Source organism: Canis aureus, chromosome 15 (assembly GCF_053574225.1).
Source record: "Canis aureus isolate CA01 chromosome 15, VMU_Caureus_v.1.0, whole genome shotgun sequence".
NCBI lineage: Eukaryota > Metazoa > Chordata > Mammalia > Carnivora > Canidae > Canis > Canis aureus.
The window spans coordinates 66,608,950-66,634,939 of NC_135625.1; positions in this window are offsets into that span (position 1 = coordinate 66,608,950).

The window sequence follows — 25,990 nt, forward strand, 5'->3', positions numbered from 1 at the left end:
TTCATTTGAATTTGGAGCCTTGTGCTGATTTTTCTCATTGCTTATTTTTTTAATGCCAGTATGGTTATTGTGCTTTCCTACTCGATAAACCATAAGAAATCTAAAATGCAAGCCCTCCTCTGAGGATAAACGCAATTGATTTTTTATTCCATTTGGATTCACCAGAAACAACTGCCTTTTAACACTCATCTGAACTCCTACCTAATTATTTTTAGGGCTTTGGGCTAGAAAGCAAATTGCATTATGTTTCTTCTAAAAGTATATACTTACAGAACCATCTGTAATCCCTTCAAAGCCATCTTCGAAAGTCACTACTGGAATACATATTGTTATAAATTCTATTAGATCATAGAATGACAGGGCTGGAAGTGATCTAGAGAACTGACAGATCCCTACTGTCTTCAAAACCACATCTTTACGAAGCCAGGAAGTAAAGGACAAAACGTGTGCGCTCCAAAAATTTCTTCTGGCTTCCATCTCCCCAAGCCATAAAAATATTTTCATATAGAATGAGATCGAATCCATAAACATTTAAATTTCCAAAGGGAAAGAGGGAAGACTTTTCCAGGGCTAGGACCCTTGACTATTCCCCTTACGGTGTACATCTGCAGGAGTCACGTGCAAATACTCAGAGGCCAGCCCCACCATTCCCAGTCCTATGTTGTCACCAGCTCATCGGACCCAGGAGCCACCAGGAGCCAAATCCAACTCAACCAAGTTGACCCCCGCCCAAGCTCCCCCAACAGAAGCCACCAGAAAGAAAGGACAGGCTTTGTGAATTTATACCAAAACACTGGCCCGACTCATTCTAACTTGAACAGATGCTAAGAAGCATTTGTTCATATAGTAAAAGCAAATCAGGTGCTATCCTAAAATGCAATGTGCATTAGAAGCCCCCATCTCCCTCTTGTTGCCCTTACCCACTCCATACCCGCTTTTCCACTTTGCTCTTGGGACCTTGAGTCCTTTCTAGAACTTCCACCTCCCTTCAGGAGGAAAAACACAGCTAGGGTTCATTTAGTTGGCTTGAGTTCTTTGAGCGCCTTACTGCACTCGCTGCAGCCACACTTTACATGGATATTTTCCTGTGATCTTCACAACAGGACTCTGATGTGCATCCCATGATGATCCTCATCCAGCTGGTACAGGATCTGAGGCACAGAGGCGTTCAGCAATTTGCCCAAGGTCACAAAGCTAGTAAGTAGTAGATGGAGCAGAGACTTGACCCCAAAGGTCCAACCTTAGTGGCCATGCTCTTAGGCTTCCTTGTTCAGCCTTCTCACAGGCCTGGATGCCTCCTAGCAGGGACGGCAGTGGTGCTCAGTGTTAGGAAGAAGTAGAAGGTGCTGTGATGTATATAAGGAGAGAGCCTGACCCGCTCTGGGGTCAGGAATAACTTCTCTAAGCGTGAGGCATGAGTGGGGCCTGCAGATAGGAGAGTCCGCCATGGAAAGAGTTAGGAAGGAATGTTTCAGTCCATGAAATCATTCATTCATTCATTCATTCATTCATTCTTGGTTTGATGCTGACCTGCGAGCCACTGCCTCTTTCTTGGAAGCACTGGCACCTGCAGCCTATTCCCTAAAATACTATTGACCCCTGTGCTGGGGTCACCATTAACCTAGGGAATCGAGAGGTCCCAGAGATTGTTTGGCAAATGGATGAGGACACCTTTCTTTCTTCCTGAGATTACACAAAAGCCATTGGGCTGGTGAGGCCAGCTCCAGATGGAGGTCCTTCACTTTGCCTACTGGTTGCTAACACTCTTCAAGGAAAGAGGCCAAGTGCCCCTGACTCTTGATGGACTCGGTGCACAGTGACGGCTGAGTTCGAGTATTGCTCTCTGCCACTGAGTTCTGGGGAGGGAGTTACCCCAGGGGACAAGTGGAAGTGATGGTTCAGCCAAGTACTCCACCCTGCCAGCCTCCCTGGGAGCATCCAGTGTTTGATTTACAGACCTGAAAATCAGACAATGCCACAGGCTTCAGTGATAACGCATTCTGTTGTTCTAGGTAGTGGTTGCATGGGCATGCTCACTATAAAAATTCTACTCGCACCTTATATCTTTCTTATACTTGAATTTAAGTTTATTTAAAACATCAGGCAAATTCTGGAAAACAGCATAGAGGTTCCTCAAAAAGTTGAAAATAGAACTAGCCTACGACCCAGCAATTGCACTACTGGGTATTTACCCCCCAAAATACAAATGTAGTGATCCAAAGAGGCACCTGCCCCCCCCCCCAGTGTTTAGAGCAATAATCCCCACAATAGCCAAACTGTGGAAAAAGCCTAGATGTCCATCGACAGATGAATGGAAAGAAGATGCAGTGTATACATATATATATATATATATATTTTTTTTTTTTTTTTTTACATCGGACTACCACTCAGCCATCAAAAAAATGAAATTTTGGGGCATCTGGGTGGCTTAGTGGTTGAGCATCTGCCTTTGGCTCAGGTTCTGGTCCCAGGGTCCTGGGATCAAGTCCCACATTGGGCTCCCCACAGGGACCCTGCTTCTCCCTCTGCCTATGTTTCTGCCTCTCTCTGTGTCTCTCATGAATAAATATAATCTTAAAAAAAAAAGAAATCCTGCCATTTGCAACAATGTGGATAGAATTGGAGGGTATTATGGTCAGTGAAATAAGTCAATCAGAAAAAGATAATCATCATATGATCTCACTCGTGGAATTCAGGAAACAAAACAGAGAAAAAAAAGAGAAAAGAAACAAAACAGAGGATCGTACGGCAAGAGAGGGGAAAAATGAAACAAGATGAAATCAGAGAGAGAGACAAATCATAAAAGATTCTCTTTTATTCATTTATGATAGGCACACAGTGAGAGAGAGAGAGAGAGGCAGAGACAGAAGCAGGCTCCATGTACCGGGAGCCCGACGTGGGATTCGATCCCAGGTCTCCAGGATCGTGCCCTGGACCAAAGGCAGGCGCTAAACCACTGCGCCACCCAAGGATCCCCCAAGGATTCTTAAGTATAGAAAACAAACTAAGGGTCCTAGAGGGGAGGTGGGTGGGGTAATGGGGTAAGTGGGTGTTGTACAGACTGACGAATCACTGACCTCTACCTCTGAAACCAATAACAATATATGTTAATTAACCGAATTTAAATTAAAAAATAATACAAAAGCAATAAAAGAAATATGACAAAGTAATTAAAGTTTGTTTCCTAACATGTTTATCATTCTATATATTATGGATATGTAAAATGATCAACAAATTATTTTACATATCTATATATACATGCAAATTAAATAAACATCTGTCAAGAAAAAACAAGTAAATAAGCCATCACGCAACGTGGTTTACTTCCTGATTATTGTTAGCATTATGAGAAAAGATACTATTTGAGCTGGAAGAAAATGTGAGAGCAACTAATACACCGTTTGCTTAAGTGTGTTCCATGGAGCCCTGGCCCCGAGACATGTTCTGTCAAGAAGAAACAGATCATGGGTCCAATAAACTTAGGACCCATAAATGCTGCAGACTATTTCTTTTAGGGATTCACAATTTTGGCTCCAAAACCAACTTCATTGGCCTCCACACCCCATAAATAGTCTCCGTACCAGTATCACCACGCTGTACTGGAACTGGCACTAGTATCCACCCAATGGCACAAGCCCGAAACCAGGGAATTGTTTCTAACTACGCTCTTTCCCTTATTTCTTGCAATTACATGTCCAGAATTGTTCTGACTCATCCACTTTTGCCCCATTTTCACACCCATCACCCAACATCACCAGCACCTCTCCTCTAAAGTATTACAGGCCTCCTAACAGGTCAGCCAGGAGGGTCTCTGTAAAAACATGAAACATCACTCCTCTAGTTAAAATTCTCAACAGCTTTTTTTTTTTTTTTAATGATTTTATTTATTTGAGAGAAAGAGCAGGGAGAGGAGGGCAGAGGGAGAAGCAGACTCCCTGCTGAGCAGGGAGCCAGACATGGGTCTCAATCCCAGGACCCTGAGATCATGACTTGAGCTGAAGGCAGATGCTTAACCTGAGCCATCCAGGCGCCCCTCTCTATAGCTTTTTTTTTTTTTTAATTTTTTATTTATTTATGATAGTCACAGAGAGAGAGAGAGAGGCAGAGACACAGGCAGAGGGAGAAGCAGGCTCCATGCACCGGGAGCCCGACGTGGGATTCGATCCTGGGTCTCCAGGATCGCGCCCCGGGCCAAAGGCAGGCGCCAAACCGCTGCGCCACCCAGGGATCCCCCTCTCTATAGCTTTTGTCTCCCCTACGATAAAGTCCAAAATCGCACCAAAGGCTTTCAAGTTCTGCAATGATCTAGCTTTAGGCCTGACTTTCTCTGATTTCTTCAGCATTCCATGCATGTCCTCTAACTTAGAGAGTATTTATTTGTTCTTGTCTCTGCCATCTCCACCCTTAACCTGGGCATCTCCCACCCCTGAGGACTCCCCTGCCAGCACTCTTGACTGCCCATCACGGCTCCCCTGGAACCAGCCATGGTTTGCTCTTCTGCACACAGAGACACACACACACACACACACACACTCCACCGGGCCGTGTCTTGGCTGGAGTGCTCAGCCTCTCTCATGATGCCTGGCTTAGGAGGCATCCAATAAATGTTTCTGAATAACTAATAATATCGGAGGTAAAATAAAATGTAAAAACTCGTTTACACTTTACGTAACTCAGGATTTCCTAAACAAATGTGCCCATACAATTCCTTCTCATTGAACCTCACCAAACTTGCGCTTCTCAGAATATCTGGAGGCAGGGGAGACAAATCCAGTCCAAGTCTCATTTTACAGAAGATTCTGAGAGCCAGACTGGTGAAAAGAGCTACCTAGAGTCACTTAGTACATTAGTGCTTGAAGGAGCACAGTTTATTCTCAAGAAATCACCTACAGCATAGTAAAATTTAACTATTTTTACACTACTCGGAGCTGTTTTAAAGTTAAGAAACCGCACAGAAATTAGAAGTCCTAATTAAGGGGGATCCCTGGGTGGCGCAGCGGTTTGGCGCCTGCCTTTGGCCCAGGGCGCGATCCTGGAGACCCGGGATCGAATCCCACGTCAGGCTCCCGGTGCATGGAGCCTGCTTCTCCCTCCTCCTGTGTCTCTGCCTCTTTCTCTCTCTCTATGTCTATCATGAATAAATAAATAAATCTTTAAAAAAAAAAAAAAAGAAGTCCTAATTAAGATAAGAAGGAACAGTCAGGCAAGGAAGGTGGGAAGCTGCTTTTTCATCACTCGTATTGAAATAAAGTTGATTTACTAAAGAGTTGAATGAAATGAAGAGCAAAACCTACAAGGAAATGTAGGTGAATATTTAACGGAATTATCAACGAGAACCTTAAACTTAAAAGCAGTGGAAGAAACCAGATAAGAGATGTGACAAATAAAAACTAAAAATAACCTGAACTGTCTCATTCCTCTGTGTGGCCCACCTGGCAGATACAATGCTTCTTTCTCTGGCTGTATGAACGTCAGCTATATGGTTGACCCTTGAGCATCTCAGGGGTTAGAGGCATCAATCCCCTGCCCCCACCACACCCTGTCCAAGATCTGCATATAACATTTTTTTACATGTATTTCTTTATTTGAGAGAGAGAGAGAGAGAGAACGCACACGAGCGGGAGGGGCAGAGGGAGAGGGAGAGAGAATCCAAAGCAGGCACCTCGCTGAACACGGAGCCCACTGGAGGGGTTCGATCTCATGACCCCAAGATCACGACTGGTAGGATGCCCAACTGATTGAGTCACCCAGGAACCCTGCATATAACTTTGACTCCCCCAAAACTGAACTACTAATAGCCTACTGTTGACCAGAAGCCTTACTGATAACATAACAGTTGATTAACACTTATTTTGCACATTGCATGTATCATATATTGTATTCCTACAATAAAATGAGCTAGAGGGAAAGAAACGTTATTAAGAAAATCATCAGAAAAGGAAAATACATGACAGTACCGTATTTTAAAAGAGATCTATCTATAAGGGGACCTGCGTGGTTCAAACCTGTGTTGTTCAAGGGCCAACTGTATTCCACTGGAAAGCTTTAAAGAAAAAAGGAAGTATCATTAGCATAAGTCCAGGAAAATAGAAAAGCAGCAGGAAAGGAAAAGAGGATACAGATGCAAAGTTGGTCAGTTATTAAAATTAAACCTCTGGAGAATCAAACTCAATGGTCATTAATGAGCAAATCCAAACGAATCTTTATTGAGTAGGCATGACATGTTGGGCATTAGATGATGTGCCTTTGAGCCCAGCGGTAGTATCTCTGGGGGACAGAAAGATGTGTGGGGTGAGAAGCAGTGTTTTGACACATGAGCATTTAGTGTTTTAAGCTCAGAGAAGGTACCTGCTCCATTATTTATAGTATGTGGCCCTCGGGGATGTTACTTTCTGATTTACGGATCCGATGGAATTGTTTTGAGGGTAAAATGAGATAATACTAGCAAAGATCTTAGCACAGTGCTGGCAGGGAGGTAGATCTCAGTAAAACTCTTTTTTTACCCACTCATGAGAGACACACACACAGAGAGGCACAGACACAGGCAGAGGGAGAAGCAGGCTCCTTGTAGGAAGCCCGATGCAGGACCCGATCCCAGGACTCCGGGATCAGGCCCTGAGCCAAAGGCAGAAGCTCAAGTGCTAAGCCACCCAGGCGTCCCCTCAATAAAGCATTTAAAGAGAGCTGGCTTAACCTGGGCATTGCGGGTGTAGACCATTTCTATAAAGATCAAGGGCTAAACTCTCGCCTTGCCCCACCACTCCCACCCCATTAACTTCTTTGGTCAGCACTTGTCCTGCATTTCATGTTAATTCCTTCAGGAAGGTAGGGGAGGAATGAACTTTTCCTCCACTCTTTCGTGGTTAGCGTCTAGGAGCCTGTGAGTTGCTGTGACAAGCCAGTAGTGAGAGAAGAACACAGTGGATCTGCGCTTGTAGTAGCGCTCATACTCCAGGGAGTGCTCAAGGACCAGTAACTCTAAGGGGTGGTTAGAGTTTGGAATTTAAAGGAAGCAGAGAAAAGGATGCTGGGGGATGAGCAAAACAGCTTCTTTAGGAAAGGCAAACAGGTTTTCAGGAGAACAAACAGGAGATAACAAAGTTTGTGATAATATTTGTCTACACAAGTTTAAGGGGTCTTTCGGTCTTCTGAAAGGCCATAAAACTCTCCCAAAGAGGGTATTTAAGAGTAGACACTCCCCAAAGAGGGAATTTATGGCAGCCTTATTTCCCAGGAGTGGCTGCTTCTGGCCAGATGAAGGAAACTCTGAGAAGTCTACTTTCTTCATCTGTTCCTTCTCAATTGCCTTCAGTTCAAAATGATTTTATGTCAAAGTGACATATTTGGAGGTGACACACCCTGATTCCCTTCACATCCAATTAGTATTAGAAAGGGGGAGAAAAAGCTCATGTGTTCTACCGATTTCTAAAGATAAAGGTTACCAGTAACACAATATAAATGAGATAATATAAAGAAAAGTGGAAATTGTACAAGCTACAATGATTACTACCATATAAACTCCCACCTTAGTCAAAAGAAAAAATTCTAAAATTAATAAGGATGTCATTAGAGTAAATGCAGGTTTCAACCACATTACGAATACCGTTCTTCCATTAATGTAAAAAATATCACTGAATCAGGTAACCCAGACTTCAGAATTTGCTTGTTTTTTTGCAGGTACATTTTTAGTAGTACAATTTTAAAATCCTAGTATCTTAGTTTCTCCATTTTTCCGAATTTCTCATCCCACCCCCAGTATTTCCAATTTCCCAAGTTTTTCTCACTAATCACAATAGGTGATTAGGAAGTCAGCTCAAGCCTTTTTCTGACAATTTCCTGGTTTTGTCTCCATAGGAAGAAAGAACAGTAAGTTAGAAGGAAGACCCTAAGAAGTATGTTGAGTAAGAATTTTAGTTTTATGACTAAGTGCAGGAAATCTGTCAAAGTTTCCCCAAAGGATTTTTTTTTAATTAAAAAAAAAAAGGCAAAACTATCCTTAGGTGAAGGAAAAATCAGATGATGCCAATATTCCTAAGGGCTCATTTATTAAATCTATTTCATAGTTTGGTTTCTGGGACGTAATTCATATGTGTCACATAAAACCAAAAGTTCAGCCCCACATCCTCATCGAAACCGTCTCCCTTAAGAAAAACAACTTCGCGTTTTCGTTGGCAAAGCCTTTTATGTGCAAAATACCTCGTGGGCCATCTCCTCAGTTTGTCCTTAAACTTTCACGATACAGATTCAGAGCTTTAAAAGGTCACCAGTAATTTCGCATTTTCCCAATCAGTTCTTGAGAAGAAATACCCCGGGCTCCTGTAGGGAGTCGAGAAAAGAGGTAATTTATGAGATCTAAACTGCTCAGGAGCTCCCAGAACCGGGTTTTGTTTTAGCACACACACGAGGTTGCCCGGGGGCGGGGGTCTGGCTGGAGCACCTGTTCCCTCCCTAACCCTCCTCGCATCCCTAACCGCCAGCGACGTGGGTGTAGACGCTCCGCATCCTGAGGATGAAAGACGCCGGGAAGGGGGGAAGGGGTGGCGCCGGCCGGGGGTCCAGCGGCCCCGAGCCCCCTGCCTGGAGGCACCGTCCACGCCCGGCCGCGCGCTGCAGGCACCGACGCCAAACCCCCCCGACACCCCGGGCCCCGCGAGCACCCCCCTCCCGCCCCGGGCGCCACCCCGCCCCCCGGGTGGTCCCCGCGAGCCCCGCCCCCCAACCCGGCGATGCACCGACCCCCCGCGAGCCCCGCCCCCCGCGAGCCCCGCCCCGCCCCCCTGGTGGTCCCCGCGAGCCCCGCCCCGCCCCCCAGGTGGTCCCCGCGAGCCCCGCCCCCCCGCGAGCCCCGCCCCGCCCCCCAGGTGGTCCCCGCGAGCCCCGCCCCCCCAGCACCGCCTCCCCCCGGGCGCCCCCAGCCCGGCCCAGCTGTCCCCGCCCAGCCCCGGGCTCCGCCGGCCCGGCCTCGCCCTCGGGGCCGCAGGCTCCCGCCCGGTTCACTTTCATATTCAGCGAGGCGCTACCCAGAATGCACCTGTAAAACGCAATGCACGAACAAAAACGTTAGCGGCTAACGTGATCCTCACAAACCCTGCTTGTAAAACACCGATTTTGTATTGGCTACCTTCCAGCTCATTGGGAGGCTGTACACGTCTTATTTTCTATGGTCGTGACATGGGCCACGGAAAGTCTCCTTACCTAGAAAATAGTCTGGAGACGCACTATAAATAGCCAGAGACGCAGCGTCCTCTCCAGTTGGTCCGAGGGTTGTGGGTTATCGTTAAGCTGTTTAACATTGTCTCCCCCCACAACCATCCTTGACTGGCTTCGCATTTTACCTCTTGCCCGCCGTGTCGGGCGAGACTGGTCACCTGCAACGTTTCCATAGATGACCCAAAGTGCACATGAAAGCGACTCTTAGCTTACGATCTCAATCAGTACAGAGTTTCAATAGTACCTGCTTGTTTAGAATTTTTTTTTGTCAAAATCACTTGCCAGCAGCACTTATGCAGTAACCTTCAAAGTGCCTACAAAAAATAAAAATACGAGAATGATGCAGTTTTAAATTACCTCTAAACCCATTCCAGACTGTATTTGGTTTTTAGAAATCCTGGAAGTCTGCACCCCTACAAGGAAGATTGTTAATTTGTAGCTAAACAATGTATTTCTCACTGTAAATCAGGAGGAAAGAGGAAAAAAATCAATTGAATCTTCCTCTCGAGAATATAGGTAGTACCGTCTCCTCTATCTATGCATGTTTGTAGATAGAAAAACCTGGAAGATACACACCAAATTATTAACATCGTTTAACATAACTCGAGGGCATGTAAAGAAATTTTCAGAATTAAAAAAAGTATGGAAAGTTTGTTGCTCTTAATTTAATGATTTTGCAGGTGTCTGTGAATAAGGAGATAATGTACACTTTGTGCAACGGCTTGCTGATTTCCCATATCAAGTGCATAGATTCGCAGACACCAATCAATATCCAATTTAAAACCAGCTCTGAGAGGAGATGGAAGTCAGCTTCCGCTCCGCATCAGGCTTCCAGCTCCACATCCATCCATCCTGTCTGTCTGCAGCTGTCAGCCAGCTGTCAGCCCGTTGGTTCTTCGCTGTGATCTGTTAAGAGTGGACACTGGGATTCAAGCAACAGGTTCCAACACATGGGCTTAACTTCACTAGCAAATGAACTTGACAGCTTCGTGGAGAAACTGCACCTTCTATCGTAAATGTGCTTTAATAAAAAATTTTTTTAAAAAATTAAAAAAAAAAAAAACTTGAAAAAACGGGAAGGGAAGGTTTTATGCCAAATCTTGATAGACAAAAAGAGCATCGTTTGCTAGTGGAGATGGTGCCTGGCTGGCAAACACCTGCCACTCACATTCAGAGGGTGCTGGCCGGTCCTTTCCATCAGGCTTGTTGAACTTAGTATTAAATTATATCCTGAATTTAAAAGCATTAAGATACAAAGTCCCCCAATTCGGCCACTGGTAGTCTAGAAATGTTAGAATACCAGAATCTTGTTCAATGTTGGAAAAATGATAGGCACTTAATTGTTCCAGAGGCAAAACACCCCTCAGGGGGGGAGGTCCCTGGTAAAGGAGGTAGGCTGGAAGTTAGCTTTTGCTTCTGTAATTCAACCCATGATGCAGACTCACGATGCCTAAGATCATGTTGTTAGTGTCGGGTAATCTTCCCACAAACATATCTATATCATAGAGGAAAATGTAGCATCCTTACAGAATAATAAAGTTTTAAAAATCAATTAGAGATCCTATTGAAATGAGGGTGTTATCATTCAGTCTTGTCACTCTGGGGAATTATTCAATGATCCTGCCTTTTGGTATCCATGTCCTGATCGCACTGCCTCCTTATCGCAGCTCCTTGAGTGAGGCCTGAACTTACTCATTTCTGAGAAAAATAAATAAATAAAATAATAATAAGGCAAAATTAATGGGGGTGGTACCTCCAAAATTAGGTTGAAAAAGTTTTTTACCAGGGTGCTGGAGCTCTCATGCTTGCTCTCACCCCTTCCGTCTCCTCTCCCGTTGGGGGTAGAGAACAGCCTGGTAGAGATGCCAAGAAATATGTACACAGGCAACAGCTGGTCAGGCCTGAGGCCTTGTGAGTGAGCTTGGAAGCAGATCTCTCTCCAGTGGAGCCTTGAGATGACCGCAGGCCCAGCTAACGGCCACATTTCAGCCCATTTCAGAGTGAAGAACCCTGAACCTGAGCACCCAGCACCCTGCGGCCAGATTCCTGACCCATACATGGTGGGGGGGGGGGGGGACAAGACAATGCTCATTTGTCTTAATGAGTAATGGACAGGCAAGGCCAGGTAGGGAGGTAGGGAGAGACAGGTAGGGGGCTTCCTGACTAGGGTCACCCAAGGGGTTGTGTAACCAGGCTCAGAGAAATCCCGAGGGAGAGAAATAGACATGATATTTACAAGAACACATTGTCTGTAAATCCACCCTGTTTGCTCTAAATGGAGACATGATATTTGCAAGTCCACCAGGATACTGGCAAGAAATTTACCAGGTGCCCTGGCCAGTTTCCTGTAAAAGACCAGCCTTAAAAGCAACCCATTCCAAACCCTTCTCCTTCCAGAGAGCTCTTTGTGTTCTCACCTTCACTAAGTTTTCACTTTATCTTTTGTTCTTGACTCTGTGAGGCAAGAACCCTGAAACCAGGCAAGATTAAGTTGCTACATTTGGGGTTAGTCCTGTCCAGCCACAGATAATTGATCCATGCACTTTGCCAAAAACTGCTGCCTTGCTTAAGCAGATCTGGAATCCTTCTGTCTCCAAAGTCTCCCAAGTGCGATCCACACAAGAGAGTGGACTGCATTGCTTTAATCGCGCCTCTGTTTTGCCAAGAAGTACCTCCAGCTTGTTCTCATTGTATTCACCATTCGTGACTTTATTTGACACGCTCCGCTCCGGGCTGTTTGGGGAAAAAAACAAACAAAAAAAACAACGGAAAAAAACTGCCTTCCAAAGAAGAAGATCCACTCCCACGTGTTTGGGGAAAAAAAAAAAAAAAAAAGCCTGCGTTCCAAAGAGGAAGATCCACTCCCACGAGGAAGACTAAAGACTATGCCACAGCTTTCAGAGGCAGTTTTGCTTGGTTTCAGATCTGTTTTGACCAATGATGACCTCACTGGAATAATTCTTCCAAGGTGATCATTTTGAAAGGGATAGTACTTACTGTAGATGCAACACACAACTCGAGGAATGACTTGTGCTGTGTTTATTTAGTACCTAGCAAATGTGTGACATGTCCTGTCGATGATTACTCTCTGAATGAGGTGGTGTTGTCTCTGTCTTACAGATGAGAAGAGTGAGGCAGAGAGGACTTGCTGGAGGGCGGGGCACACAGCGTCTACACCGGAGCAGGAGCCTATTCCGGGCAGTCCCAGGCCTGTTTGGGTCTTTATCTTTGCTACAAAGCCATCGGGCTTGTTTGCTTGATTTCTAGCTATATCTCATACCATAATATCAAGACAATAACAAAGTATAGTTTCTTATTCCCTGTGATAAAAGTTCACCTCTGCTCAGATACTATTTCAATTGGATGGGTTTGGAAAAGATACAAAGTGTCAAATTACTGTTTCTTTAGCACATTCTCCTGTGAGAGAAGGGAAAAGAACTCAGAGCATCCCATCTTTAGTCAAATTTAGGAAGGTACAAGCTCAAAAGAGCAAATTAAGATTTGGCTCTTTATGTAAAATCTGACTTTTTTTTTTGTTTGGATTAGTAACATATCAGGCTTTGAGCAGAACTTTCCACTTGACTTTCCACTCATTAGGTTAACGGGGGTCTTATGTGTCCAACTGCAATGCTAGCAAAATTCGTGCCAGATGTGGAGCATGGCTTTTCGGAGAGGGCTTTACAGCAGCTACCCTGTTAGGGACCTCAGAAGAACTACTGAGTTACTTCACAGGGTTCCTTTACTGAGAAACCTCCTCTTTCGTTTTCTTTTCTTGTCTGTGAGGGTGTCTGGCTTGGTGTTTTTTCTCTCTGGTTATAACCAAGAGAAAAAAGATCCTTGCAAATTCCATTTCCTGGGACAATTCTCTCCTTTTAGTTTGTTCCTTCCTCCTGGGAACCACAACAACAACAACAAAAAAACACCTTTTTATGTCTTTATTATATGTTACTACTTAACATATCCTTTGTTGTTTTATGATAATCTGTAAATGTGTCTTATGCCCCCAGTAAATTAAAACCTCTTTAGTGGAAGGAATGCAATTGTATCCATTGCAATTGTATCCATTTCATCAGCCTGGCAATGCCTTGTACACAGGCATTGCTTATTCTAAAGAATACTTTTAAGTGAGTGAACAGTTTTCATCTACAAGGATCTATGTTATCGACTATAGACAGGATCTAGGTGGCTTCAGAAGTCATGCAAGCACCAAAGGATGCTCAATTTCTTTCTTTTTAAAAAGATTTTATGTATTCATGAGAGACACAGAAAGAGAAGCAGAGACACAGGCAGAGGGAGAAGCAGGCTCCCTGCAGGGATGCAGGACTCGATCCCGGGACCCCAGGATCACATCCTGAGCCAAAGGCAGATGCTCAACCACTGAGCTACCCAGGTGCCGCCGATGCTAAATTTCTGATTTTCAATCCGCTGCAGTCAACCTTTTAGATATTCCAAACTGCTAAGAGTATGAATGAATCTCAGCAGGAGAGAGGATTCACAATGAATTTGACCATTTTGATTCGTTCTCAGACTATGGTTATCAGGCAGTGTTACTTTATTTATTTATTTATTTATTTATTTATTTATTTATTTATTTATTATTTTGCAGTGTTAAAGTGGTTACTTGATTTGGATCCATTTGGGCATTACTCGGCAATATAAATAATTGCCCTCAGAGACTTCTTTTAATCCCTAAGAACTTGAATTCAAAAAGGATTCTACATATCCACGAGCTAACCCTTGAGTTCTCCTGTCTTTCCCATGCTTGATGTGAAGTCATAAGCACCATCATTGTAGTAAGGACAGTGTCAATTTTTACTGGTGCTCACTTTTGGCAAACACTGTGGCAAGGAATGCGTGTAAGAGAAATAACCTCTATCCTCAAGTCGCCGAGTAAATAACCTGATTTACCTGCCGCTCTGTTTTTTCCTCCAAAGTGTAAGGTGACACCAAAGGCTGGGTGGCTCACCCAAAGATGCACAGCTGAGAAGCCACCCAACCAGAACTCAACACCACTTTTCTGATGCCAAGCCTGATGCTCCTGTCCCAAAGGTTTGATGGATGTGTAGAAATATACATTCGGTCCGAAGAATTTCCAAGGAAAGAGGGAGACTAATTAGGACTTAAAGGGCTTTTACTGAATTTTAAGGGCGCTGGCTGGCTCAGTCAGAGGAGCATGTTGACTCTTGGTCTTGAGGTTATGAGTTTGAGCCCCACGCTGGGTGTAGAGATTGCTTAAAAATAAAATCTTAAAAAATCAAGGTGCCTGGATGGCTCAGATGGTTAAGCGGCTGCCATTGGCTCAGGCCATGATCTCCAGGTCCTGGGAATGAGCCCCATGTCGGGCTCCCAGCTCAGTGGGGAGTTGCTTCTCCCTTTCCCCCGGCTTGTGCTCTTTCTGTCTCTCTCTCTCAAATGAATATTTAAAATCTTATAATTAAATTAAATTTAAAAATAAAGAGCGGGATCCCTGGGTGGCGCAGCGGTTTAGCGCCTGCCTTTGGCCCAGGGCGCGATCCTGGAGACCAGGGATTGAATCCCACATCGGGCTCCCGGTGCATGGAGCCTGCTTCTCCCTCTGCCTATGTCTCTGGCGCGCTCTCTCTCTCTCTGTCTCTCAGTCTTTCATGAATAAATAAATAAATAAAATCTTAAAAAAAAAAGATTAAAAAAAATAAAGAGCATTTTAAATAAAATTATAAGCACAATGCAATTTCCAGCATAGGTTATTCAGTTTGTGAAAATGACTAAAGAATAAAGCTTCCATAAAATTACAATAATACATAAAGTAAGGAAGGTTAGTGGTAAGAGAATATATTTCCAAGAAAAGACCATATGTGGGATCGCTGGGTGGCTCAGTGGTTTAGCTCCTGCCTTTGGTCCAGGGCACGATCCTGGACACCCAGGATCGAATCCCACATCGGTCTTCTGGTGCATGGAGCCTCTCTGCGACTATCATAAAATAAAAAAAGAAGACCATATGTAACTTTTTGACTAACAACTAGTGGTGGGAAATCCATCCCCACTGTCCTGTGATGGCATCAGGCATGGTGGGATGTGCTCATGGCTAGGAGTTTGGTTAGGATGAAACTGCTAGGCATGGGGAGGGTAAAGACCCCCACAACAGGGGACGGTGATCTCTCTGAGGCCACACAGGGTCACTTGATGGGGAAGAAACGGCTCAAGCAACTGGAAACAACCAGCTGTAGCAGTTGCTTTCCTTGAAATAACTTGTCATTTCCATTTGCCTCCTCCTCCAGGAAGTAATAAATCCGACAACTCAGCAGGAGTAAGGTCGCATGTCTACAGCTTCCCTTGTGCAGGAGACGCTCAGCACATATTCGTGACTAAATGAAAACCACATTCCACAGCAGAGATGCTCTCGGGACCCAATGACTTCATTACAGGTGTCTTAATTTCAATGTCACATACAGGGAAAGGTCCTGAGTGCCTAGAGAAAGCTGCTCTGATAAAACCAAGAAACTGCTGCCACCTTGCTACAGACTGAAGGCTTCTGTCCTCCCCAAATCCATATATTGAACCCCCAGTCCTGAGGAGGTGGTGCCTTTGGGTGGAGCCCCCATGGATGAGATTAGTGCCTTTCTAAGAAGAGACAGGAGAGAGGAGCTCCCTCTCCACCATGTGAGGATGCAGACTTCTGCAAACCAAGAAAAGAGCCCTCACCAGAAATCTGCCAGCAAGCACCCTGCTCTCAGGCTTCCCCCTCCAGAACTCTGAGAAACAGATATTTGCTGTCCGAGCCACCCAGGCTGCCACCAGTTGTTTTTGCAGCCTGAGCGGACTGAGACACCACTCGTCAGATTCCATTTCTGGGGGCTCAGTGGGTGAAGCATCTGCCTTGAGATCAGGTCATAATCCCAGGGTCCTGGAATTGAGTCCCACATTGGAAAGAAGTCTGCTTCTCACTACCCCTCTGCCATTCTTCCCTACTTGTGCTCTTTGATTCTCTGTCAAATAAAATCTTAAAGAAAAAAGATTCCATTCCCACCACTAGCAATGTGATTGTACACAAGGTAGGTGTTTAAGGCTCAGTTTTTTTTTCATTATGAAAATGGGTATGCGGGCAGCCTGGGGGGCTCAGCAGTTTAGCGCTGCCTTCAGCCCAGGGCGTGATCCTGGGGACCCAGGATCAAGTCCCAAGTCGGGCTCCCTGCATGGAGCCTGCTTCTCCCTCTGCCTGGGTCTTGCCTCTCTCTCTGTGTCTTTCATGAATGAATAAATAAAATCTTAAAAAAAAGAAAAAGAAAAAGAAAATGGGTATGAGAAAACCCAGGTGTTCTCACTATCGGTCTTGATGACTTTTTGGAATTGACACCAAAAACAAAGGCAATAAAAGCAAAAATGTTTATTTTTTGTGGGGACACCTAGCTGGATCAGTTGGTAGAGCATGCGACTCTTGATCTCAGGGTTATAAGTTCAAGCCCCATGTTTAGTGTAGAGATTACTTTTAAAAACTAAAATCTTAAAACAAAACAAAACTAAACTAAACTAAAATCTTTAAAATAAATAAAAATAAATAGTGGGACTACATCAAACTATCAAGCTTCTGCACAGCAAGGGACACCGTCAATTAAACGAAAAGGCAACTTATGGGCTAGGAGAAAATGTTTGCAAGTCATACACCTTATCGAAAAGGGATTAATATCCAAATACATAAAGAACTAAAGCTTAATAGTGAAAAAACCCCAATCTGTCCAATTAAAAATGGGCAAAAGATCTGAATAAACATTCCTCCAGAAAAGACATACAGACACCAGGTATGTGGGAAGACGCTCAACATTGCTCAGCTTCAGGAGAATGCAAATCAAAACTAGAGTGAGGGATCCCTGGGTGGCGCAGCGGTTTGGCGCCTGCCTTTGGCCCAGGGCGTGATCCTGGAGACCCGGGATCGAATCCCACATCGGGCCGGTGCATGGAGCCTGCTTCTCCCTCTGCCTGTGTCTCTGCGCCTCTCTCTCTCTCTGTGACTATCATAAATAAATAAATAAAAAAATTAAAAAAAAAAAAACTAGAGTGAAAATCATCTCACACCTATTAGAATAACTGGTATAAAAAAGACATGAAATAACATGGGGTGGTGAGGCTGTGGAGCATGGGGACCCTCATGCACTGCTGGGGGGAGTGCGAACTGGTTCAGCCACTGTGGAAAGTAGTATGGTGGTCCCTTAAAAAATTAAAAATAGAATTACCATCTGATTCACTAGTTCCACTTCTGGCTCTTTATCAGAAGGAAATGAAAATACTAAGTTGAAAAGATATCTGCACCCCTGTGTTCACTGCAGCATTATTTACAATGGGTAAGACCCAGAAGCGACTTAAGTGTCCCTTTAATGATGAATGGATAAAGAAATTGTGGTATATGCGATGGAATATTATTCAGCCATAAAAAAGAAGGAAAATTTTGCCATTTGCAACAATGGGGACGCACCTAGAGGGCATCGTGCTAAATGAAATATATCAGCCAGAGAAAGGCAAAATGCCTATACGATCTCACACGTGGAATCTTAAAAGGCAAAAAAACAAAATCATAGATGCAGAAAACAGATTGCTGGTTGCCAGGGTGGTAGAGGAGAGGCAAAATGGGTGCAAATGGTCAAAAGGTACAAACTTCCAATTATAAGATAAATAGCTCATGGGCTATAATGAGCAATATGGAGACTATAGCTAATAATATTTGTCTATTTGTATATTTCTATATTTGAAAGTTACCAAGAGAATAAATCTTAAAAATTTTTGCAAGAAAAAGTGTGTAGGGCAGGGCAGCCCAGGTGGCTCAGCGGTTGAGGCCTGCCTTCGGCCCAGGGCCTGATCCTGGAGTCCAGGGATCGAGTCCCACACTGGGCTCCCTGCATGGAGCCTGCTTCTTCCTCTGCCTGGGTCTCTGCCTCTCTCTCTCTCTCTCTCTCTCTCTCTGTCTCTCATGAGTAAATAAAATCTTAAAAAAAAGTCTGTGTGGTGACCGATGTGAACTAGACTGATTATTACGCCTCTGCTGCCTCCCAGTTGACCTGCTCCTCATTTCTCAAGCTTATTCTCAGGCCACTGTCACCACCCCCAGGCCAAGCTTGATGTCAACCACCAGCTGTCTTGCTCCAGCCAGCTCTGGGGCGGGGGCCAGGGCCTGGGTGATCTCAGGGCTCCACCATCTCCTCCGGTCCTGGGGCCCCTACCTGGTGAAGGGCTCCAGTGAGTAAAAGTCTCCCCCAGAACACCACATGGGTCAGGTCAAGGATCATTCTGGAACGCAGTTTGCACATAGATGCAAAAAAAAAAAAAAAAAAAAAAAAAAAGGCAGTAAAACTTCCAGCAGGGCCTCTGGATAATGCAAGACTCCCCGACAGCTCTGGAGCAAGGCCACCGGGAGCCGAGTGTTGGGGCCACCGCGGGCAAGGCTGCGCGCAGCGCCGAAGGCTGCCACCGGGTCCCCTGGGGCCCCAGGTGCTCGCAGCCCCATTCACAGGGGCGCCGGGGGCCAGGCAGGCGGGTGGCAGGAGAGGCAGAGGGGGACAGAGCGCAGCGCGGCCTGGGCGCGGGGACCCACCAGGAGGGGTGCTGGGACGGGCGAGGGCCGGGGCAGAGGCTGAGCACCGAGGAGAAAGGGGCACTTGAAAACCGGAAAAGGCGAGGGGTGAGGGGTCCGCGTGCCCCGAGCAGAACACACGAGAGTCCCTGTTTGGGCCTGGGGTGACCTCGGGGTGACCTCGGCGTGACCTCAGGGGGTGACCCGGGTGGCCTCGGGGTGACCTCGGGGTGACCTCGGGGGTGGCTTCGGGGTGACCTCGGGGGTGGCCTCGGGGGTGACCTCAGGGGTGGCCTGGGGGTGACCCGGGGGTGACCTCGGGGGTGACCTCAGGGGTGACCTCAGGGGTGGCTTCGGGGTGACCTCGGGGGTGGCCTGGGGGTGACCTCGGGGGTGGCCTCGGGGTCGCCCTGGCTGCAGGACGCATCAGCACCCAGGGCCGGCGGGGAGGCTGCGGAGAGGCTCCCGGGGCGCCCCCGGCCCCCTTAGCCCCCTCGGCGGGGCCTCCCTGCAGCTGCTGGCAAGTTCCAGCTGAGACCTGTTGGAAGAGCCAGCTCTGCCCGGGAAGGGCCTTCGGGCTCCCCTTCCAGCCAGGCCTTCGGCCCCGGGCTGCACCCCCGCCCCCCGGGCACAGGCCGCTCGGGGGCTCCCAGCCTGCTGTCCCCGAGCCGCATCCCCAGGGGCCCGGCCTGTGAATGACAAGTGCCATCTCCAAAACCCAAGCCTCCCCAGGAGGACGCCTAATTGGCTTGGAAGAAACACCGGAAGGCTGAGCACCGAGGAGAAAGGGGGACTTGAAAACCGGAAGAGGCGAGGGTTTGTTTGTTTTTTCTCAAGTGGGAAGGCCTCAGTTCTGTTTTATGGGACGTTCTTGATGTTCTGGTTGCTTAAAGCCCCTTTACAGGTTCCTTTGGTTTGGGGAATTACATTTTTTTTTAAATTTTTATTTATTTATGATAGTCACAGAGAGAGAGAGAGGCAGAGACACAGGCAGAGGGAGAAGCAGGCTCTATGCACCAGGAGCCCGATGTGGGATTCGATCCCGGGTCTCCAGGATCGCGCCCTGGGCCAAAGGCAGGCGCCAAACCGCTGCGCCACCCAGGGATCCCGGGAATTACATTTAAATCAGAGTTTTGTTTATTCTGCTTTTGTTATTCTAACTAGCGGAACTGGAAGCAAAGAAGCAACCAGACTTCTGATTTTCACACAATGCTCTAACGCTGTCTAGTACTGACTGGGAGGTTATTATCTACGAAATGCTAAAGAAAAAGGGACACTATCCCAATATATCACTTTAGATTTTCAGTTTTCTTTACTCTTATTCCTTATGCTCTTATTTCATCTTCTGTGCTGTGAGCACCATCCAATTTGGTTTTACTTTTTGTTTTCCCACAGAACTTTATATATGTGAGACTTTTCCTTTGTACTACCTGGCTTAACAATTTTCCATTTTGGGGATCCCTGGGTGGCTCAGTGGTTTATCGCCTACCTTCAGCCCAGGGTGTGATCCTGAAGTCACCACATCGAGTCACTGGATCAAGTCACTGGATTGAGTCCTGGGATGGAGTCCTGCATCAGGCTCCCTACAGGGAGCCTGCTTTTCCCTCTGCCCATGTCTCTGCACCCCCCCCATGAATAAATAAATAAAATCTTAAAACAAAACAAAAAAAAACATCTAGTTGTGAGCTAGAAAGCTATGCAGATTTAAAATGGAAAATTATGTTTTTTTAAAAAAAAGATTTTATTTATTTATTCATGAGAGAGAGAGAGAGGCAGAGACACAGGCAGAGGGAGAAGCAGGCAGGGAGAATGATGCAGGACTCGATCCCAGGACCCCAGGATTATAACCTGAGCCACCCAGGTGTCCCTCCATCTCACAACTTGATGTATAAAATATATTATTTTTTTAATTTTTATTTATTTATGATAGTCACAGAGAGAGAGAGGCAGAAGCAGGCTCCATGCACCGGGAGCCCGACGTGGGATTCGATCCCGGGTCTCCAGGATCGCGCCCTGGGCCAAAGGCAGGTGCCAAACCGCTGCGCCACCCAGGGATCCCTATTATTATGTTTTTTAATGTTGGATGTGACCTGGGGGAATAAGGGTTTTTACGACCCCAGGGGATGTGGTAATTTTGAAGCTTGGGCGCTGCTGCCCCAGGGCAGCTCTGGATGGGACAGAGGGACAGCAGCAGTGGAGAAAGGGACAGAAGACGTGATATACATGAACAGATTTTGCAGTTGGCCATCTGTATTCCTCAGATTTAAATCAAATTTTTTTCCAAGATTTATATATTTATTTGAGAGAGAGAGAGAGAGAGAGAGAGCATGACCCACGAAGGAGGGGTGCAGCAGAGAGGGGAGAGGGGCAGAGAGCGGGGAGAGAGGCAGACTCCATGCTCATGGGGCCCAATTCCACACCCTTGAGATCAGGACCTGAGCTGAAATCCAAAGTCAGATGCTTAACTGACTGAGCCACCCAGGTGCCTGGATCAGATTTTCTTAACTGAGTTCATGGTCAGGCTGAGGGGGGCGGGGAGTCCATGAACCCCCCTATATTGTACACAGAATGCATGTACTTTGTGAACATAGACGTATAACTTTTATCAGAATCCCAAAGAGTGTCATGATTTTTTTAAAAAGATTTATTTAGGGGCCCCTGGGGGGCACAGTCAGTTAAGCATCAGACTCTTGGTTTCTCGGGGTTGTGATATCGGGGTTAAGAAGGGTGAGTCTACTTAAAAGGAAAACAAAACAAAAGGCTATATCACTTAAAAAGAAAAAACTCCAGGGAATAAAACTGCTACCTCCATGGGTTTCCCCGTAGCTTCATCATCTGAGTGACTCCTGTGCCCAAACACAAGACGAGTGAGTCGTTTCCCTGGTTTGGTCAATGCTGTGAGGGCTTCGTGGCCTGCCCGTGCTCCCAGATGTAGCATCACTCCCTCTCCAGCAGCAGATGTGTGGCACCCCCTCTCTGGACCCCTGAGGCTGGCATCTGATTCCCATTCATTTTTGGTTTTAGTTTTTTGTTTTTTGTTTTTGTTTGTTTTTTTTTTTTTACTTTCTAATGTTTCACTCATTGCTACAATTACATAAGAGCACAAATAAGTTTATAAACAATTTACAGATTATTGAGGCATCATTCATGCGCCTAAAATTCAGTGATTTTTTAAGTAAATTTATAGACTTGCACAACCATCACCACAACCCAGTTCTAGGACTTTTTTTTTTTTAAGATTTTATTTATTTATTCATGAGAGACACACAGAGAAAGACAGGTAGAGACACAGGCAGAGGGAGAAGCAGGCTACATGCAGGGAGCCCAACATGGGACTTGATCCTGGGTCTCCAGGATCACACCCTAGGCTGAAGGTGGTGCTAACCCACTGAGCCACCCAGGCTGCCCACTAGGACATTTTTTAAAAAGATTTTATTTATTTATGTGAGAGAGAGAGAGAGAGCGCGCGCACCCAAGCAGGGAGAGCTGCGGAAGGAGAAGGAGAAGCAGGCTCTGAGCAGAGAACCCCACGCGGGACTTGATCCCAGGACCCCCAGATCATGACCTGAGTCAAAGGCAGATGCTTAACTGACCAAGCCACCTAGGCACCCCTTCTAGGACATTTTTATAATCCTCCCAAAATTTGTCCTACAAGTAAATTTTAATTTCTTAAAATTTATTTTTTTTTAAAGATTTTATTTATTTATTCATGATAGTCAGAGAGAGAGAGAGAGGGGCAGAGACACAGGCAGAGGGAGAAGCAGGCTCCATGCACCGGGAGCCCGATGCGGGACTCGATCCCAGGTCTCCAGGATCGCGCCCTGAGCCAAAGGCAGGTGCCAAACCACTGCGCCACCCAGGGATCCCTTAAAATTTATTTTTTTGTAATCTCTACAGTCAACTTGGGGCTCGAACTCACAACCCAGAAATCCAGTCGAGTAGGCACCCTGTACAAGTAAATCTTTTCAAGGAGCACGACCCAGCATTCTACTACTACAGCATCACCATTGCCTTTCCCCCCATATTCCATTTTGATCTTTACCCAAAGGGCACTTTGCTCTTGCTGTTGTTGTTTCCATAGTTATATTCACCTCCAGCATTTTATTTTTTTAAAAGATTTTATTAATTTATTTGAGAGAGAGAGAGCGTGTGAGTGAGGGGTGGGGTGGGGAGAGGGAGAAGCAGGCCCCACCCTGAGCAGGGAGCCCAACGTGGGGCTTGAAAACAAGACCCTGGATCATGACCTGAGTCGAAGGCAGATGCTTAACCAACTGAGCCACCCAGGTGCTCCTCCTCCAGCATTTTAGACGGGACTTGTTTACATCCCAGGACAGAGATTTTCTTTCTTTCTTTTTTTATTTTTTTAATTGATTTATTGATTGGGCATCTTGAGACTACTATTTTTTTTCATTTTATTTTTTTTCATTTTTTTAATAAATTTACTTTTTATTGCTGTCCAATTTGCCAACATATAGAATAACACCCAGTGCTCATCCCATCAAGTGCCCCCCTCAGTGCCCATCACCCAGGACAGAGATTTTCTAAAGGGAGAAGTCACACGGGAGCCCAGCTTAGACCCAGCTGACTGAAGATGCTTTGGTCCACAGACCGGTTCTCCTTAAATAACTGCTTCCCTTCCCAGCTAACAGGCGGGTGGTTATCATCAGGGGGATGGGAGCTGGGCAGCAGGGAGCTACCGGCAGGCAGTCCTTGGCTTTGGCTGGAGAGCAGAGGTCATGGGCTGGCCCGGGGACAGCCTGCAGAGAGGACTCTGCAGGACCCAGAGACATTAGGGCATTTAAATGTCACCTGAAGAGAGCAAGAGTCATGAAAGGGTTTCCAGCATATTCTGAAGAAAAGGATAGGTTAGCACCTGCAAAGTATTCACCCCTATGACCAAATGGCCCATCTTCCTAAAGAACTGCCATTTTTCTAGGTAGGTCAAAGTCCAACTGTGAGACTGGCTAATGATGTGGCCTGTCCTCCCCCTTGCTCTCAGGTCCCTCCCCCCTCCCCCCAGCTCCCCCAGCCCCTGCTCCCGCCCCAGCAGCTGCACTCCTGGGGGCAGCTGTAGAACCTTGAGCACAGCACCTGTTAAAGTCCCATTGAGTCCCAGGCCTTGAAACTCACCCCATGGGCTTTGGGAAGTCCAAACATCACTTTAACGGTTATCTGCAGAGTCTTTTCTGTTCTTTTTGAGATTTATTTATTTATTTATTTGAGAGGGAGAGAGAGAGCCAGAGAGGAGGGGCAGAGGGAGAGAGAGTTGCAAGCAGACTGTGCAGAGTGTGGGGTCCGACATGGGACTCGATCTCACGACTCTGAGATCACACCCTAAGCTGAAACCAAGAGTCAGAGGCTCAATGACTAAGACACCCAGGCGCACCTCACAATATTTTCTTTAAATGAATTAGTTTTATTTAGATACTTCTTTTTAACTTTTTTCTTTTTGTTGTTGTTGTTTAACTTTTTATCCTTGTGGAGGAATAATCCCTATAATAAGATGCACTCATTTGAATTGTGCAGTTGCGTGAGTTTTGACAAGGGCATACCTACACGAAATCACAACCAAGATGTAGACAGTCTTCCTCACCACAACAGTTCCTTTAGAGCAAAGTTCCCATCCTCAACCCCATCCCAGACAACCACAGATCTGCTTCTGTTACCATAGATTATTTTTCCCCTTTCTAGAATTTCATACGAATGAGATTGTACACTATGTACATCTTTGGATCTGGCTTCTTTGTTCGTTATTGTTCTTGACATTCATTCATGTTGTTGCATCTATCGCTAATTTGTCCCTTTTATTCCCAAATGATTTTTACAAATTACTTTTTCAAGAAAACTCGGTATCTCTACTCAAATTAGAAAATCAGTATCAGGATGCCTGGGTGTCTCAGTGGTTGAGCCTCTGTCTGCCCTTGGCTCAGGGCGTGATCCCCAGGGTCCCGGGATCGAGTCCCACATCGGGGTCCCCACAGTGAGCCTGCTTCTCCCCCCTGCCTGTGTCCCTGCCTCTCTCTCTGTGTCTGTGTCATGAATAAATAAATAAAATCTTAAAAAAAAAAAAAGAAAAGCAATGTCAATTACCATCAATAAAGGGAAACATAAATATGGATACTATGAAAACAAAATAATGTTAAATTCTAGTGAGATAGTGTTGCTGCAAAAGGTACCCTCCCTTTGCTTAAAAAGAAGCTGAGCAAATGGGAGGTGTTAAAGACGTATTGCCGATGTAATCAGAAGGATTGAAAGGATTCTTTCTCATTATAGGGGTCAGAGTTTTTAAGCCCCCACACAGTACAACCTGGGATTTCTCACCCCTGCTTGTGATCCAGTGACACGTATCCCGTGCTTTAGGTATACTCTTTCCATAGGTTAGGAATGTGTTGAGCTGCATGTAACAGGAAACCCAGTAACAGTGCCTTGAGCCTCATGTCATAGGAAGTATAGAGCTAGGCGGTGTTCAGGGCGGGAGCAACGCTCTTGGAGTTGTCAGTGTATCAAGATTTTTTCCCTCCTTATCATATACCATCTTGAGTGAGGCCTCTGTCTCATGGCTTCAGGATGGTTTTTCCAGCTCTAGGCACCAATCCCCATTCCAGGCAGGGGGAAGGTGTGCAAATGTGTCTTCTTTCTCTTCTCTTTGCCCTGTTTTTAGTATTCCACTCAATGATAGTGGGATTCGAGAAGGAATTCAGAAAAATACATGTGTTCGGGTTGCCAGGTTAAACAGAATTTGATTACTTAAATTTTGATAAGAGATGTCTCAAACCAGAATGGCCTTCCATGCAGATGAATGGAACCTCTCAAATGTGAGAAAGGGGAAAGTTATTTTAGACTGGTCGGGCTTCCAGGAAACCCCAACTAGCCTGCTTTGGCAATCGATCCTAATCACTGCATGGATTATAAGGATGAGGAGAGACACTGTCTTCTCTCTACACTCTCCAGAAGTCTCAGCCTTTCCCTTCTCTGAGCCCCCATTCCCAGGCAACTGTCCGAATTCTCAAGTCGGGTGCTTAAGAGACTTCCTGTCACTGGCCGAGCTCAATGCACATGAAATTGGCAAACATCACTCACTAGAAAGTGACATTTCTTAAGCGTTTCTAATTAATCATACTTTTTAAAAAAATTTTTTTTATTTATGATAGTTACAGAGAGAGAGAGAGAGAGAGAGAGAGGGGCAGAGACACAGGCAGAGGGAGAAGCAGGCTCCATGCACCAGGAGCCCAATGTGGGATT